The 17,162-nt window shown below is 36.4% G+C and overlaps 1 long non-coding RNA gene across 3 annotated transcripts in view; it reads right to left on the reverse strand.

The window, feature by feature from the left end:
• LOC110259433 (uncharacterized) overlaps positions 1 to 17,162 on the reverse strand; it is a 651,590-nt gene that overhangs the window by 45,044 nt on the left and 589,384 nt on the right. For all 3 annotated transcript variants that reach the window (XR_014838479.1, XR_014838478.1, XR_014838477.1), the window contains 3 exons: positions 16,606 to 16,880; positions 16,130 to 16,217; positions 10,221 to 10,343 (listed from right to left, as the gene is read on the reverse strand). This is a non-coding gene — a long non-coding RNA (uncharacterized LOC110259433). The remainder of the gene's footprint in view (positions 1 to 10,220; positions 10,344 to 16,129; positions 16,218 to 16,605; positions 16,881 to 17,162) is intronic.

Below are 17,162 nucleotides of genomic sequence, written 5' to 3' on the forward strand. Positions count from 1 at the left end.
GGAATCTAATATATGGTACAAAGGAACTTTTCCACAGAAAAGAAAATCATGGACTTGCAGAATAGACTTGTAGTTGCCAAGTGGGAGGGGGAGGGAGTGGGGTGGATTGGGAGCTTGGGGTTAATAGATGCAAACCATTGATTTTGGAATGGATTAGCAATGAGATCGTACTGTGTAGCACTGGGAACTATGTCTAGTCACTTATGATGAAGCATGATAATGTGTGAAAATATTATGTGTACATGTATGTGTAACTGGGTCACCATGCTGTACAGTAGAAAAAAAAATTGTATTGGGGAAATAACAGTTAAAAACAAACAAAAAAATTTTTAGTATAAAAATCTATATGATGAAATATATGAACACATGATGATGTCAATAATTTATGACCTTTGACAGATCCAGTTTAAACATTGAAATGGTTGAAGAAAGTTCCACTCACTTTATTTTTATTTTTCATTTACTCTATCACACATATTACAGTTTCTGGCTACTTGAAATATTGTTTTCCTTAGTGATAGTAATTAAGTAATAGGTTCGTATAAGTAATAATTACAGTAAATTGCAATATAGATGAGTGTTTCTCAAAATCTGATTTTGTGAGTTTTAAACTATGGTGACTTTTTTTTTAAATGTTCTTACCATAGAGTAACTACTCATTTTGAATCTGTATGAACTTGTCACTAAATCAACTAATAGTTTACAATGGAAATATTGCATAAGATTTTTAATATTACTTTTCAAAAGGCCATCAAATTGCTCCTTTGCTAAAATATTTGCCCTTGGTATCCAGAGTCACAATCTAATAAATATGATTTTTTATCACAAGCATGCTGAAGAAGTTTACTCTAAATCCTCAACAGTGCCAGCTGAGCCCAGATTTCTAGCCAAACCCCTGCCCAAGCAGCAGACATATGAATGAAGCCATCTTGTACCCACTAGACTAGCCTGTCTGTCAACTGAAAACCCTCAAGTGACTCCAATTGATATTACACAGCTAAAACATATAAACAACCTAAATGTCCAACTGGTACAACCACTATGAAGATGTGGTATATATACACAATGAATGGATTAAGAAAATGTGGTGTATATATACACAATGGAATACTACTCAGCCATAAATAGACAAAATAATGACATTTGCAGCAATATGGATGGAACTAGAAACTCTCATACTAAGTGAAGTAAGTCAGAAAGAGAAAGACAAATACCATATGATATCACTTACATCTGGAATCTAATATATGGCACAAATATACCTTTCCACAGAAAATAAAATAATTGACAGTAAACTATAGAAACCACAACGTGTATTATTATTTATTGAGTGATTTTGCCAAGCATGGAGCTATACATTATATATAAAAAAACTGACATAGGAGTCATAGTACCTAGGTTATGTGTGTTATACAAATTAACAACATCCAGACGTCATATTAGATGCAAAAAATCAGGGAAAGCTGATAGAAAACATTGTATTTGAAAGAGTTTTGAGAGAGCAAGATAAAAGTCCTGATTCATTTTGGGATTTCAGCAGTGATTGATGCTGATATTTATTCTATACAATATAATCATATTATCAACTAGGAAGGCCATTGTGAAATGTTCTTCAAAGTTAAATAGCCACACAACTGATATTGTTGCAAGCTGTGTTTGAATATAAAATATGAGTACTCTATATAAAAACATTTTTTTCATCATTACAAGGAGAAATAAAGAGGCATAAAAACCTTTTAGGAATCAGTATCTAATGCGGCTTTTCTAATATGTAAGTAGATTTCCACAAAAGGTTTTCTGTGCACTTTGGAGTTTATATGGAAAAAAAAATATTATTTGGAATAAAATGTCACTAACTTACTTAAAGCTAAGGCAGAATATTTTGCAATAAGTATATAAGGAGAGTTAGTTAAGCTTTGGTCCCTTACGTTGTATTTAAACCATTTATTCATTGGTGAAATATTGTACTACCTGTGCCAGTACTAAATATGGTATACCTTATTTCTTTCAAAAGTTCAGCTACTATAGTAGACACCAGGAACTCAAAGATAAATGAGACCCTCGAGGATCTCATAGACTAGTTAGGAAGAAATATGGGCATTTTAAAAAAATTATAAAGTCTAATAAAATAATAAGTTCATGAAGACAATACTCGGGTTGCATAGAGTAGCAGATGATTAAATTTGCCTGAGGTGGGCAAAAAAGGTGATTATGGATAGTTCATGTATTAGTTTTTCTATTGCTGACATAACAAATTATTACAAACGTAGTGGTTTAAAATGATATAAGTGTATAGGCCATAGTCTAGCTGGCCTGGTTATTTCCTCTGCTCCTGATTTAGTGAGATCAAAATCAAGGTGATAGCTGATTGGCCTCTCATTAGGAGCCTCTTGGTTAGCATAATCCAATTTTTTGAAGCTGTAGGACTTGAAGTTGTAGTCCCTATTTGTCATAGAGCCCTCTCCCTAGTCCTTGGACAGAACATTTTCTGCTTTAAAAGGCTCATGTGATTAGATTGTGCACATTCAGATAATTCAGGATAATTTCTCTATTTAAAAATTCATAAGCTTAATTGCATCTGCAAATTCCTTTGTCATGTAACACAAAATAGTTGTGAGATTCAAGGAATAAAATATAGATATTTCTGAAAGACCATTCTGCCTAGCACAGTTCATGAAGTAAACACTTTTTCTTTTTAGAATGAAAGTTCAGGTGAGATCTAGAAGCAGTAAATGAGGATATCTACTTTGAATGTAAACTATATAAATATATATATATAAAGATTTGAAAATACCAACCCATAATAATAATGTCATACAGCAATCTGGAAAAGAACTGTATTCAGGCAGGTGGAGAAATGTTATACATTTTATCACAGGGAGAGATTTGAGAGTAGCATTAATATATACAGAGCATGTTAATTGAACCTAACCCAGCTTTACCTCATGAAGTGGTTTCATACACAGCCTACTAATGAAGAGTAACAAACAATAACAAAGACAAAACAACTTCCATGAAAAATCTCTCCATTTCTCCCGTTATTTCTCTGTTTGTCCCATGCACAATATGGTACACACTCGTAATGCTGGAATCGGAACTCCTGGAAGGAATGACTTGAAGTCATTGAGATTTGGGACATTGCTGTTCAAGTGGCATTATTTATAGAAGTGGGTATATCCTAGGAAACTTTGACTTATCCATGCATGCTCAAATTTCTATTCTCAATTCATTCTCTCCTTTCAATCTGGAAATATTAAGTTATATTTAAGCTTATACCAAGGTACAGATTTTTTTTTCATTTTTTTATTACTCAAATGAATTTATCACATCTGTAGTTGTAAAATGATCATAACAATCTGATTTCACAGGATTTCCATCCCACAGCCCAGGCACATCCCTCCACCCGCCAAACTGTCTCCTCCAAAGACCATAAGTTTTTCAATGTCTGTGAGTCAGCATCTGTTCTGCAAAGAAGTTCCGTCTGTCCTTTTTTCAGATTCCACATGTCAGTGAAAGCATTTGATGTTGGTGTCTCATTGTATGGCTGACTTCACTTAGCAGGATAGTCTCTAGGTCCATCCATGTTGCTAAAAATGCTGGTATTTCATTTTTTTTTAATGTCTAATATTCCATTGTGTATATGTACCACTTCTTCTGGATCCACTCCTCTGTCAATGGACATTTAGAATGTTTCCATGTCTTGGCTATTGTAAATAGTGATGCAATGAACATCGGAGTACATGTGTCTTTGCGAGTCATGGTTTTCTCTGGGTAGATGCCCAGGAGTGGGATTGCTGGATCAAATGGTAGTTCTATGTTTAGTTTTCTGAGGCATCTCCATACTGCTTTCCACAGTGGTTGCACCCATTTACAATACCACCAACAGTGTACTAGGGTTCTTTTTTCTCCACAGCCTCTCCAGCACTTATTGTTTGTAGACATTTGGATGATGGCCATTCTGGCTGGTGTAAGGTGGTACCTCATCGTGGTTTTGATTTGCATTTCTCTAATGATGAGTGATGTTGAACATCTTTTCATGTGTTTTTTGGCCATCTGTATGTCCTCTTTGGAGAATTGTCTGTTAGATCTTCTGCTCATTTTTGGATGGGATTGTTTGTTTTTTTGGTATGGAGCTGCAGAAGGTGTTTATAAATTTTGGAGATTAATCCCTTGTCACTTGATTCACTGGCAAAGATTTTCTCCCATTCTGTAGGTTGTCTTTGCATTTTGTTTGGGGTTTCCTTTGCTGTGCAGAAACTTTGAAGTTTGATTAGGTCCCATTTGTTTATTTTTGTTTTTAGTGTCATTACTCTAAGAGGTGGGTCTGAGAAGATATTGCTGTTGTTTATGTCAGAGAGTGTTTGGCCTATGTTTTCCTCTAAGAGTTTGACAGTGTCTGGTCTTATATCTAGGCCTTTAATCCATTTGGAGTTTATTTTTGTGTATGGTGTTAGGGAGTGTTCTCATTTCATTCTTTTCCATGTGGCTGTCCAGTTTTCTCAGCACCACTTATTGAACAAGCTGTCCTTTCTCCATTGTATAGTCTTGCCTCCTTTGTCATAGATTAGTTGGCTGTAGGTGCATGGCTTTAATTCTGGGCTTTCTATCCTGTTCCACTGATCTATATGTCTGTCTTTGTGCCATTACCATCCAGTTTTGACAACTGTTGCTTTGTGGTATAGTCTGAAGTCAGGGAGTCTGATTCCTCCAGCTCCATTTTTCTTTTTCAGGATATCTTTGGCTATTCTGGGTCTTATGTGCTTCCACACAAACTTTAAAATATTTTGTTCAAGTTCTGTGAAGAATGTCCTTGGTGATTTGATAGGGATCGCAGTGAATCTGTAGATTGGCTTAGGTAGTATAGTCATTTTGATTATATTAACTGTTCCAGTCCAAGAGCATGGTATGTCTTTGCATCTGTTTGTATCATCTTTGATTTCTTTCATCAGCATCTTATAGTTTTCAGAGTACAGGTCTTTTGTCTCTTTAGGTAGTTTTACTCTTAGGTATTTTATATTTTTGGATGCGATGGTAAACGGGATTGCTTCCCTAATTTCCTTTTCTGTTTTTCATTGTTAGTATATAGAAATGTTATCGATTTCTGTGTATTGATTTTGTATCCTGCAACTTTGCCAAATTCGTGGATAAGCTCTAACAGTTTTCTGGTAGAGTCTTTAGGATTCTCTAGGTATAGTATCATGTCATCTTCAAATAGTGATAGTTTTACTTCTTCCTCTCCAATTTGGATTCCTTTTATTTCTTTTTCTTCTCTGATTGCAGTGGCTAAGACTTCCAAAACTATGTTGAAGAGTAGTGGTGAGAGTGGACATCCTTGTCTTGTTCCTGATCTCAGTGGGAATTCTTTCAGCCTTTCACCATTGAGAATGATGTTCACTGTTGGTTTGTCGTATATGGCCTTTATCATGTTGAGGTAGGTTCCTGCTATGCCCCCTTTCTGAAGGGTTTTTATCAGAAATGGGTGTTGGATTTTGTCAAAGGCTTTCTCAGCGTCTATTGAGGGCATCATAGGGTTTTTATTCTTCAGTTTGTTAATGTGTATCACACTGATTGATTTGTGGATATTGAAGAACCCTTGCCTCCCTGGGATAAATCCCACTTGATCCTGATGTACAATCCTTTTAATGTACTGTTGGATGCGGTTTGCTGGTATTTTGTTGAGGATTTTTGCATCGATGTTCATCAGTGATATTGGCCAGTAGTTTCCTTTTTTTGTGGTATCTTTGTCTGGTTTTGCTACCAGGGTGATGGTGGCCTCATATAATGTGTTTGGGAGGATTCCTTCCTCTGCAATTTTTCGAAATAGTTTCAGAAGGAGAGGTGTTAGCCCTTCTATAAATATGTGATAGAATTCACGTGTGAAGCCATCTGCTCCTGGACTTTTGTTTGTTGGAAGTTTTTTAATCACAGTATCAATTTCAGTTCTTGTGATGGGTCCATTCATCTTTTCTATTTCATCTTGGTTTAGACTTGGAAGATTGTACTTTTCTAAGAATTTGTCCATAGCTTCTAGGTTTTCTGTTTTATTGGCATAGAGTTGCATATAGTAGTCTCTTATGATCCTTTGTATTTCTGTGATGTCCGTTGTTACTTCTCCTTTTTCATTTCTAATTTTATTGATTAGAGTCCTCTCTCTCTTTTGCTTGATAAGTCTGTCTAGGGGTTTATCAATTTCGTTGATCTTTTCAAAGAACCAGCTTTTCGTTTCATTGATCTTTTCTATGGTTTTCTTCATTTCTATTTCATTGATTTCTGCTCTGATCTTTATGATTTCTTTCCTTCTACTTGTCTGTTCTTCTGACTCAAGCTTCTTTAGATGTAAAGTTAGCTTGTTTATTTGGGCTTTTTCTTGTTTCCTGAGGTGGGCTTGTATTGCTATAAACTTCCCTCTTAGAACAGCTTTTGCTGCATCCCATAGGTTTTGGGGTGTCATATCTTTGTTGTCATTTGCTGCTAGGTATTTTCTAATTTCCTCTTTGATTTCTTCAGTGATCCATTGGTTGTTTAGTAGTTTGTTGTTGAGTCTCCACATGTTTGTGTTTTTTGCACTTTTTTTCTTGTTGATTTCTAGTCATATAGCGTTGTGGTTGGAAAAGATGCTTGATGTGATTTCAATTTTCTTAAAGTTACCAAGGTTGGATTTGTAGCCCAGGATATGGTCAATCTTAGAGAATGTTCCATGTGCACTTGAGAAAAATGTGTATTCTGTTGCTTTTGGATGGAATGTCCTATAAATTTCTATTAAGTCCATCTGGTTTAATGCATAATTCAGGGCCTGTGTTTCCTTATTGATTTTCTATCTGGTTGATCTGTCCATTGCTGTAAGTGGGGTGTTAAAGTCCCCCACTATGATTGTGTTATTGTCCATTTGTCCTTTTAAGGTTGTTAGCAGTTGCTTTATATATTGTGGTGAACCTGCACTATGATTGTGTTATTGTTGAGTTCTCCTTTTAAGGTTGTTAGCTGTTGCTTTATATATTGTGGTGAACCTGTGTTGGGTGCGTAGATATTTAAAATTGTTATAACATCTTCTTGGATTGATCCTTTGATCATTATGTAATGTCCTTCTTTGTCCCTTAAAATATTCTTCATTTTAAAGTCTGTTTTGTCTGATATGAGTATTGCTACTCCAGCTTTCTTTTGATCCCTGTTTGCATGAAATATTTTCTTCCATCCTCTCACTTTCAATTTGTATGTGTCCCTAGAAGTGAAGTGGGTCTCTTGAAGACAGCATATGTATGGGTCTTGTTTTTGTATCCATTCAGCCAGTCTATGTCTTTTGGTTTGGGCATTTAGTCCATTCACATTTAAGGTAATTATTGATATGTATGTTCTTATTGCCATTTTATTAATTACTTTGGATTTGTTTTTGCTGCTCTTTTTCCCTTCCTTCTTCTTTGTTTTTTTCTGCCTATAGAAGTTCCTTTAGTATTTGTTGTAACTCTGGCTTAGTGTTGCTGAATTCTCTCAGCTTTTGCTCACCTGAGAAGGTTTTGATTTCTCCTTCAAATCTGAAGGAGAGCCTTGCTGGGTAGAGTAATCTTTGTTGGAGTTTTTTTCCTTTCATCATGTTAAGTATATCATGCCACTCCCTTCTGGCCTGCAGAGTTTCTGCTGAAAAATCTGCCAATAACCTTATTGGGGTTCCCTCATATGTTACTTGTTTCTTTTCACTAGCTGTGCTCAAGATTTTCTCATTGTCTTTAATTTTGGTCAGTTTGATTAATATGTGTCTTGGGATGTTCCTCCTTGGGTTTATTTTATATTGTATTCATTGTGCTTCCTGGATTTGAGTGAGTGATTCTCTCCCCATGTTAGGGAAGTTTTTGGCTATTATCTCTTGGAATATTTCTTCTGTCTCCTTCTCGCTCTCTTCTCCTGCTGGCACCCCTCTAAAACGGATGTTGGTGCATTTCACGTTGTCCAGAGTTCTCTGAGACTCTATTCAATTGTTTTCAATCTTTTTTCTCTGTTCTGCATCCGTAATTTCCACTAATCTGTCCTCCACCTTGCTTATTCGTTCTTCTGCCTCCTGTATTCTGCTGTTAGCTGCTTCTAGTGAAATTTTTATTTCAGTTAAGTTATTTTGCATCTCTTCTTGTTTCAGTTTGATATCTTGTATCTCTTTGGTCAGTGTTTCCTGTAAGTTATCCATCTTTGCCTCCAGTTTATTTCCAATGTCTTGCATCATCTTCAGCATCAACAGTCTAAAGTCTTTTTCCTGGAGGCTGAGAATCTCCTCATGGCTTAGCTGTTTTTCTGGGGTTTTTTCTTTCTCTCTCATCTGAGTTATAGTTCTCTGTCTTTTCATTTTTATAGGTTTTTGGTGTGATGACCTTCTTACAGATAATAGAGTTGTAGCCTCTCTTACTTCTGATGTCTGCCCCCCTGTGGCTGAAGTCAGTATGGGGGCTTGGTGTAGGCTTCCTGATGGGAGGGGCTGATGCCTGCCCACTCCCAGGTAGGTGGAGCCGATTCTAATCCCTCTGGTGGGTGGGGCTTAGTCTGTGGATGGGATTAGAGGCAACTGTGTGCCTGAGGGGTCTTTAGGTAGCCTGTTGACTGAGGAGCGGGGCTGTGATCCCACCTGGGTTTTTGTTTGCCCTGGGGCTTCTCAGCAGCTGGCTGATGGGTGGGGCCAGCTTTTCCCAAAATGGCCACCTTCAGAGAAAGGCACTGCTGCTGAATATTCCCGAGAGCTTTGCTTTCAATGTCCTTCCCTCACAACAAGCCTCATTCACCCCTGTTTTCCCAGGATGTCCACCAAGAACTGCAGTCAGGTTTCACCCAGATTCCCTTGGAGACTTTGCTTTGCCCTGGGACTCAGTGCACGTGAAAGTCTGTGTGCACCTTTTAAGAATGGGGTCTCCATTTCCCCCAATCCCGTGGAGCTCTTGCGCACAAGCCCCACTGGGCTTCAGTGCCAGATGCTCCGGGGCTCTTTCTCCCTGTGCCAGATCCCCACATGTGAGCGTTTGATGTGTCGCTCAGAACTCTCACTCCTGTAGGTGAGTCTCTGTGAACCAGTTAGTTTCCAGTCTGTGGAGCTTCCCACCCAGGAGGTATGGTGTTGTTTATATCACGAAATCGCCCCTCCTACCTCTTGATGTGGCCTCCTCTTTTTCTTCTGGAGTAGGATATATTTTTTAAGGTTTCTGGTCCATTTAGGTGAAGTGTGCTCAGTCTTTAGTTGTGAATTTTTTTGTTTTTAGGAGAAGAGTTGAGCTCCCCTCCTTCTATTCCGCCATCTTAATCCCATCTCCAGGACTTTTGCCTCTTTATAGATTCTCAGCAACTGCTATAAGATTGCCCAAGCCGCCTCTAAGACGGCCGCCAGCAGCCTAACTGCTGACAGGGAGCAGTGCGACTCCGTGAGTGGTGGCCAATCAGTTGTTGTCATCGTGGTCTTCCTCCCAGTTCCGGGGCTGGGTCCCGGAAGCGAAGGCCTATCAAGGTACAGATTACACATGTGTGCATGCATAGTCATTTGGAAGGACAGAAAATCACAACCTTGACTATGGGTGTAAGTATAGAATGAAACTTTCTTGTCATCAGAGATAAATGTTGAAACTGGTTTCTCAGGAAATGAACAGTACATTGATTTTTACTAGGTTAATGTCTAAAGAAAAAATTTACTTGATATAATTTTAAAGTATTTATTAAATCACTAGTCCAGCAGACTCTGTCTACATAGAGAGTAGATTTGGGGAATTACATCTCAGTTTTATGCCTATTGAAAGAAATACTAGTTCAGGTCCTCATAGAAGCAGATGATACAACAGATATAGAAGTGCAAGAGATTTATTAGAAGAAAAGGATATGAGAGGAAAACCAGAGAAAGTTGGAGGAGGCAGGAGGACCTTGTCAGAGCAGGATGATTATATGATCGCTGCATAGAGAAGGGGAAGGAATAAACATACATAACATACATAGGAAGTATCTCAGACTGTAGTGCAGGTTTAAGAAAGTTTTGAACAGGTTGATGTCGAATCCTCAAGCCAATATCACCTGTCAAAAGAGTCCTGCGTTTTTCAGAAATTGGTCTTCCTGATACTTCCCTATGTTCAGTCATTGGCTGGCAGAAACCAATGCTAAGCACATACATTCTCAGAGCACAGCAGCTTTAGCTGTCTGTCACTGACATTAATTGTGGCCTATACAAGCAACAGTTTACTTCCTATCATTTGAAACAGATATCTTACCAAGGCTGCCAATGAACTCTCTTCTTGCTCATGCTGTGCGATCAGCACAATGTCATTGATGTGATGAATCAGTTATTGTCCATGGGATCACCAGGCAGTTCAGTTTAGACCATATTACAGAGGCTGTGGCAGAGGGGAGAAAGCATTAAAGTATTCATGAAGCAAAATTTTAAATGGATACTCCTTATTTTCATATATGAATATGAACTGTTTCTTATTATCAGAAAGGAAAGGTACCCATTTTCCAAATCAATGGCTACATGCCACATTCCTGAGACCTTGTTGGACTGTTCTAGCAATGATGTTTCATACAGAAAGGCAGGTCATAACTTGAGTTGCTACTTAGTTGCTTAGTCTGTAGTCTTTCTCCAAATCTCTCTGGGTTTCTCAAGGGACAGATGAGTGAATTAAATGGAGCTGTAATAAGGACCACATCTGAAATCTTTTGTTCTTTAGTGGCAGTAATAATCTCCAACATCCCTATAGGAAAATGATTCTGTTTTTTATTTACTATCTTACCTGGAGGGAGGATGACATTTAAAGAAGTTGAGACTTGGCCTTCCTGACTCTATGGCTCTTATCGTACAAGCCAAGAACTTGATGTGAATATTACTCTAACTGCCCAATAAAGTCCAAATTTATGTTTGGGGACTGAGGAAATGGCCATGGGGTATATCTATGAACATAGTCGGCCCATTGTGAGTTATCTTTTAGTCAGTATTCCATTTATTTGCTGCCATGTGCAAGCCACCAGTCTCACACAGGGACAATGGCATTTGGGGGCTTCAGTTATCAATGTCAACTCACACTCAGATTTTGTCCAATTATCTTCAAATGTGTAGGGATTTCCCGTTCTTCAGCCTAAAATGTTCTATCATATTTCATGATACCTCCTCCATAGGACCTGACCAGTTCTTCAGTCAGTCTCTTCCAAATGGAAATGGATGGTTGGAGAAGATTGCTAACAATTATTCTTAAGTTTCTTGTTGCTAAACAAGACACATGTTATCCCAAGTTCAGAAACATGAATGGATTATATTGACTAATTAGTTGATGTCTCAAGAAATACCAGGATGACCTTCATCAGACTTAAGGGGAAAAAAATGTTTATTTGAATATTGATTTTTCTGTTTTAACATTGTTGATAAGTATTCCTTTGGTCTTGAGAAGTAATCCTAGTGTGAAGGCAAGCAGTTCAGAAACACTAAATTAATAGTCAGGATCCAAAATGCACACAAGCTGGGGTTGGCCTTCCTGTGTTGCTCATTCCAACTACTCTAGAAGAGAAATAAATATTCTTACACATCTAGCAGAGGGTAAACTACATAGGTAACATTTCCCCATAGGGAGAGAAATGTGTGACATCAGGCTTCTTGCCAGAGCCTAGAATATTTTTTGGCAAAATAAATGCTTAACAAAAAGGACTTTTTTTTTTCTTTTCAGCGCTGCCACATGGCATATGGAAGTTCCCAGGCTAGGAGTTGAATTGGAGCTGCAGCTGCTGGCCACAGCCATAGCCACACCAGATCTGAGCCATGTTTGCAACATACACAGCTCACAGCAATGCTGGATCCTTCCCTAGGCAAGAAATACCTATAGAGCAACCCAGCAATCATTGAGGTTACTGGTATAAAAATAGATGCTTTCATATTTCAATTACAAAAGTGTTAGCCCTATATAATTTTTTTCTGCACCAGGAAGTCCATTAGCACTTTCTCCTTTAATACCATCTTACTGATTATTCATATTACTTTATGGATATTCGTCAGTATCATAAATTGAAGAATGCAGTAACACTTTACTGGCCGCTGCAATTGTCAAAGTATAATCAGCCTTATTTTCTCAACTACATATTTGAGACAGAGACAAAGTCACCCAAGTGAATCCATTTGTTAATTAAAATATTTTCTGAAAGTGCATTTGTGCTACTCTTGCTGAGAGTTGCTGTGGTTTAATATCAGTGATTTGGATCTTTTAGTTTCCATTAATTGCACGTGAGATTTCCATGGGAAAAAAAAAAAAAAAAAAACTATCTTAATTTTCAAAGCAAAATGTTATCTTTCATTAGAGATTTGTTTTTTGCTTTGTATTTTTAAATATTTATTTATATATTTACTTTTATTCTATCACTATTTAAAACACTGTCTGTACTCACCATTATTGAATGAAAGAAAGGGTTTAGAACTGGTGACCTTTGGATGCTTTTTAAGTGACCTCTGTCTTTTCTAATATTGAACTCTCATATGAAATCTTTCTGTAGATGAATGACAAATTGAACTTGCCAATTTAGTCATAAATTCAGACTTAAAATAATTCTTTCATAAATTTCATTATGCTGTGGCACCAAACCAATAAATACAACCCATACAAGACATTTTAAGTCACTTTCTAAAAACTAGACTTTTCAACTCTATGGCCTTAAAATTGATGGCCTCAATTCTCCACTTTCCTTGCAACCCTGATGGAGCTGATACAAGCATGATGCTCCTTGAAAGTAGAAGTGCTGTGCTTAAATTAAACCCCGTGATGGTGCAGAACAAGTCATATTTTTAGGTGAAACTGTTTCTCGGGTGAATAAGATATCTTGACATGTCAATGGAATATGAAACTCAATTTCACAAGATTTTTCTAGTGCCAAAAGAGATTTAAGTAGAGCTATCATTTTTAGTTTTAGCAGAAAGGATAAGTCTTCCTCTATAGGCCTCTACATTCTTTGCCTCTAAAATTTAATTTTATCATTCCTCATAAAGGCAATCATTCTCTGAGCCTCCATGAAAGCAAATTACATTTTATCCTTGGTCCATTTTCTGTTTTCACTTTTAGAAACCCTTATCATTTCCAATTATTTCATTGCTCCTTCCCCCCATTTAAAAATCTCTTTATTAACCAGACAGTTTTCACAGAGCTGCATTCATTAGGAAAAGAGGGACTTAAAGCTTTTTTAAAACTATATTGTCTTAAGAAAGATAATAATTCAACAATCAGTGAAATATATATTGGGAGAGCATACCCAGCTGAATTAAATTTAAGAACATTTTCTTCAAAAGTAGCATCAAAATCCAAGAGGACTTTAAAAACTAAAATGGAAAAAAAGCAAAAAATAACAGCTAAGGAAAGTTCTAAATTGGAAATCCAAGTTATTTATAAATAAGAATTTTGAAATGAATTCATTTTTGGTAATTATTCTGGAATCATTGTTTTATTCTAGAATTAATTTTTATTTTCTAAATGGCTGTGCTTTTATGCAGTATCAGATTGTACTTCAAATTTTTAAGCAACTTTTATCCTCAAACTTAGGCAATAACTCAAATATTTTTAGTTAAACACCATTCTTTCACTCATTACATCCAGGCACTGACTCAGTTTCTCAAAGCAAACCTCAGATGTACTTCACCTACTTTTAATCAAAACAGGAATCAAACACATCTTGTCCTAAAGTACTCATTAATGTGCTTACTTGTAATCAAATAAACATGCATGCGAACTGTTAGATATTTCCCAAATAGTGAACAAGTAAATTTTACCTGGAGGAAGTACTTTTAAAGTCTAGAATCAACAGAGACCTACATTAGATATCACAGTAGAAAGGAATAGAAATTGTCTATGATTTAATAAATCAGCAGAGATTAAAGAACCTCTTATCACTTTAGAACATTGCCATTTTGGGCAAGCAGATTATGAGCTGATTTTGCGCCACTGTTCATCACAGCATTTTATTTCTTTTTCATTCCTTTGGCAATTGAAGTTCTTATAGATTTAAGATATTTTAAATATAGGATGTAAAAACTTATAATGTGATAATGGCAAAGAATAATACAAGTGCAAGGGAAATGAAGATGAGAGAACTTGGAGTGAACCCAGTGGTGGTGGTGTTGCTGGTGAGCATCATGTGGAAGAAAAGGTGGTACCCCTTCCTATAGTTCAATTAAAGTTTGGTCTCTCATGACTTTAATGAGAGTCATGTTGCTGCCTGTTCTAGATTGTGTGTTAATCAAGGGAGTATTTTGAGAGAGGAGGAAAAAACATAGAATATTATCCCTCTGTAATTCTATGACTTCTCACTACTGCTTTGACATTATTCCAAAGTCAACACTACATTTAGATGAGACTGCTAGGAGACCCTTGAGCAGATGATGTCTTGTTATTTAATGTACAGACTTCACTGCTATATGTGATACATATTGAGAAAATAGAAAAGCATAGAAGATAATTAGGTTGCCTGCATTGTTTATTTTAATCCATTTCCTGATAAATTCTCCTTTATGGCCTTGAAGTGCTATACTTGGTTGAGGGTCATGAATAATAGTGTAGGTGAAGGAACTTACTCTGGGAATGGGTACTCTTTGAACATAGTGTCATGTGTTCGTACTGTGCAGTGTTCCTGACTATTGTATGCTTTAAATTGGAGCCTTGTAAAGGCTCATTTCCCCTTTAAAATTTTAAACCCCATAATAGTCAAATCTCATTCTTTGGGAAGCCTCAGCACAGGAAGAGAAACAGATTTTACAATGAAAATGAATATTGGCTTTATGATGAGAAATTATATAATCAAATTACTGCTGTCAATTTACTGCTCATAGGGACTATGAACTCTTGTGTTGCTTTCCAACTGTCTATTTCATTTATATGTTTTCCTTTTATATCATTTTATATCATTTCTCAATATGATTTTTATGTCATAAGACTTAGCTACATTTTATGGATTATCTTTACAGCATCTAAAATGCTCAGCTTCCAAGGATAATGTCATATATCTCACAATGTGTATTTGCAAAGGTACAATGCTAAAGGCATAGTCTAACATATTGGGAGACAATACGTGTTCACACAAACTGCTGGGACTAGCTTACACCTCTCCTTGTACTTTTTCCTGTCTCAATTATTTATGGCTAGCTCAGCACATCGTTATTTCTACCATCTGCTTAGTATCCCAGTGACAGAGCTGATATTATTTTAATTAGACATTCATAGGTGATTCGCCAGTAGCTTAAACAGTCAAAAGTAATGCCTGAGCTAGTCTATAAGAGATTTTGCCAACGTTCGACTCTCTGTGACTGATTTTTTTTTGACTGCTTTTAAAAATAGAATCTATTTCTCCATTAAAGATAAATGTTAGTCCAATTCCATTCTTGGCAATATAGTATTCTGTCCTTTGGGTTGGATTACAATCATTACATTATAAACTGTGCAAGATGACTAATGCTAAATAGATACTCCCTGCCAACAGTTTAAAGTGGTAGATATTGCTGAATTAAACTGAAACATATCAGTTTTTCCACAAAGGATGTGCAAATGCAGCATGAACTGCATTTAAATATAAACCACAGGAGAGTTATAATCTTTATTTTAAATTCGTGTGCACTATCTGTTTTTAAAAATCAACCAATTAACATGGACATACTTAAAAGCAGATGTTTATGTTGGATAAATCTCTGTGAACTGCTAATTATAATATTAGTGAAATGAATGTGGGCCGTGAAGAGAAAGTGGTGAGGGACAACTAAAAATGAGAGGATGTTAAACTAGATTATATGGTCAGTTGCGACATGAGCTATGTAATATAGAAATATATCAATCTCCGGTATTTTTTCTTTCTTTTCATTTTAATCAAGGTGAAATTCACATAACTTAAAAGTGACCCTTAAAGTATGCAATTCAGTGGCATTTAGTACATTCACACTGTTGCTGCATCATCTCTGTCTAGGTCTCTAACATTTTATTTCTCACAGGAGGGTTCCCAGACGTTGCAGGCAGGGTATCACACTCATCTCCCACCAACATCTTAAAACTAATCTGCTTTCTTCCTCTATGGATTTATCACTGGTTATTTCATACACATGGAATTGAACAATATATAAGCCTTGTGTCTGGATTCTTTCACTTACCACATTTTCAAATTTCATACTTACACTGTAACATGCACTGGAACTTCATTCCTTTTTATGACTGAATAATACTCCAATGTGTGGATATACCTCATTTTGTTTATCCATTCATCTGTTAATGGACATTTAAGTTGTTACCACATTTTGGCTATGAATATATGAGTAAAAATATTTATTTGAATACCTGTTTTACGTTTTTGGGAGTATAAACCTAGGACTGGAATTGATGGGTGCTATGTTTACATTTAAGCTTTTAAGGAACCAGAGTGTTTCATTTTTTTATGAAAGAAATTCATTGCTGTTGCTTTGGGAGTCTGACTTGAGAAAATATTTGTTAGGTTGATGTCAGAGATTGTTTTGCCTGTGTTCTCTTCCAGGAGTTTGATTGTATCTTGTCTTATATATAAGCCATTTTGAGTTTATTTTCATGCAGAATGTGAGGGTGTGTCCTAGATTCATTGATTTGCATGCAGCTGTCCAGGTTTCCCACCAATACTTACAGGAAAGACTCTCTTTTCCCCATTTTATGTTCTTGCCTCCTTGTCATAGATTAATTGACCAAAGGTGTCTGGTTTATTTCTGGGTTCTCTCTTCTGTTCCATTGGTCTGTCGGTTTTGGTAAAAATGCCACAGTGTCTTGATGAATGAGGCTTTGTAATATTGCCTGAAGTCTGGGAGAGTTATGCCTCCTGCTTGGTTTTTGTTCCTCAGAAATGCTTTGGCAATTTTGGGTCTTTGTGGTTCCATATAAAGTTTTGGTTTATTTGTTTTAGTTCTGTAAAAAATGTCACAGGTAATTAGATAGGGATTGCATTGAATCTGTACATTGCTTTGGGTAGTATGGCCATTTTTACAAGATTTTGCACAGCAAAGGAGACCAAAAAGAACACAAAAATACAACTTACAGAATGGGAGATAATAGTTTCAAATGATGCAACTGACATGGGTTTAATCTCTAGAACATACAAGCAACTTATACAACTCAGCAGCAAAAAAAGACAACAACTCAATTGAAAAATGTGCAAAAGTCCTAAATAGAAATTTATTGAAGGAAGAC

The sequence above is a fragment of the Sus scrofa genome, chromosome 2 (genome assembly GCF_054392235.1).
Source record: "Sus scrofa isolate SSC_HxYL_T2T_F1_AM1 chromosome 2, Sscrofa_HxYL_maternal_Yorkshire_Landrace_v2.0, whole genome shotgun sequence".
NCBI classification, from domain to species: Eukaryota; Metazoa; Chordata; class Mammalia; order Artiodactyla; family Suidae; genus Sus; species Sus scrofa.